We start from the raw sequence: 1,776 nt of genomic DNA on the forward strand, positions 1-1,776 counted from the left end.
ACACTGGCAGGGCTCTGTGCTGCAGGAGCAGTTTTGCGACATTGAGATTGAGAGATTGAGAGATTGAGATTGAGATTGAGAGATTGAGATTGAGATAACGTTTATTGCCACTATGCGTTACACATATAGGAATTTGCTTCGTCACCACAGCAAGTGCGTTTATACTTTTTTCACATATCAAAAAACAGGACAACACAACAACAACACAGGACAGACAACAGTGCATTGGATAGTGCAGTATAAAGTAAAGTGCAGTGCAGAGTTTTTTTTTTTTTACAGAGTCCAGTTCAGTCCTGGGCAGACTTGGGGGCGGGGGGGGGGGGGAAGCCAGAGTCATTTAACAGCCTGGCGGCTGAGGGGTAGAAGCTGAGCCTGTGGCGGGCCTTAAGTGCCTTAGGCAGCCGCAACCTTCTTCCAGAGGGAAGCAGGGTGAGGAGGCCGTGGCCGGGGTGGAAGGGGTCAGCCATGATCTTCCTTGCCCTCCTCAGAGCCCTGGTGTCATGCAGGGAGTTGAGGGAGGGCAAGGGACAGCCGATCACCCTCTCTGCTGAACGTCGCACCCGCTGCAACTTGGCCTTGTCCTTGGTCGTTGCAGCAGGGAACCAGGTGATGATGGAGTGGGTGAGGATGGATTCTATGATGGCCGTGTAGAACTGGACCATCATGGACCTCGGCAGCCTGAGTTTCCTCAGCTGCCGGAGGAAGAACATCCTCTTCTGGGCCTTCTTTGTGAGGACCTCGGTGTTCTGCTCCCACTTTAGGTCCCGGGAGATGGTCATGCCTAGAAAGCGGCATGACTCCACGGAGGCCACCGGGGTACCTCCCAGCGTGATGGGAGGGGGCAGGGCTGCTTTCCTTCGGAAGTCCACCACCATCTCCACTGTTTTTAGAGCATTTAGCTCCAGATTGTTTAAGCTGCACCATCTCTGCAGCCCCTCGATCTCACCCCTGTAGGCAGATTCGTCCCCCCCGGAGATGAGGCCCACCAGGGTGGTGTCGTCTGCAAACTTCAGGAGCTTGACCGAGGGGTGGCGGGAGACACAGCTGTTGGTGTAGAGGGAGAATAGTGCTGGAGACAGGACGCAGCCCTGCGGGGAGCCCGTGCTGGTGGTCCTGGAGCTGGAAATGCTCTTCCCCAGCTTCACCCGCTGAGACCTGTCAGTCAGGAAGTCCGTGATCCACCTGCAGGTGGAGACCGGCACCTGCAGCAGGGATAGCTGGTGCTCCAGGATGTGTGGGAGGATCGTGTTGAAGGCCGAGCTGAAGTCCACGAACAGGATCCTGGCGTAGTTGCCTGCAGTGTCTAGGTGTTCTAGTACGTAGTGCAGAGCCATGTTCACGGCGTCCTCCGTGGATCTATTGGCTCTGTACGCGAACTGCAGGGGGTCCAGCACAGGATCCGTGATGAGCTTCAGGTAGGCCAGGACAAGGCGCTCCAGGACCTTCATGACGACGGAGGTCAGAGCGACGGGTCTGTAGTCGTTGAGGCCTGTGACCTTGGCCTTCTTGGGGACGGGGATGATGGTTGATGCCTTGAAGCACGCTGGGACGTGACACAGCTCCAGCGAGGCGTTGAAGATGTTGGTGAACACCGGGGCCAGCTGGTCGGCGCAGTGCTTCAAGACAGAGGGAGAGACGGAATCCGGACCAGCTGCCTTCCGGGGATTCTGCCTCTTAAACAGTCTGTTTACCTCTCGCACTGTGACAGAGAGAGGGGGTGGGGAAGGGGGGGTGGGGGTGGGCGGGGCGGGTGAGGAGGGGGGAGGGAGGGGGGGG

Source organism: Nansenia antarctica, assembly GCF_963989245.1.
Source record: "Nansenia antarctica genome assembly, chromosome: 3".
Classification (NCBI taxonomy): Eukaryota; Metazoa; Chordata; class Actinopteri; order Argentiniformes; family Microstomatidae; genus Nansenia; species Nansenia antarctica.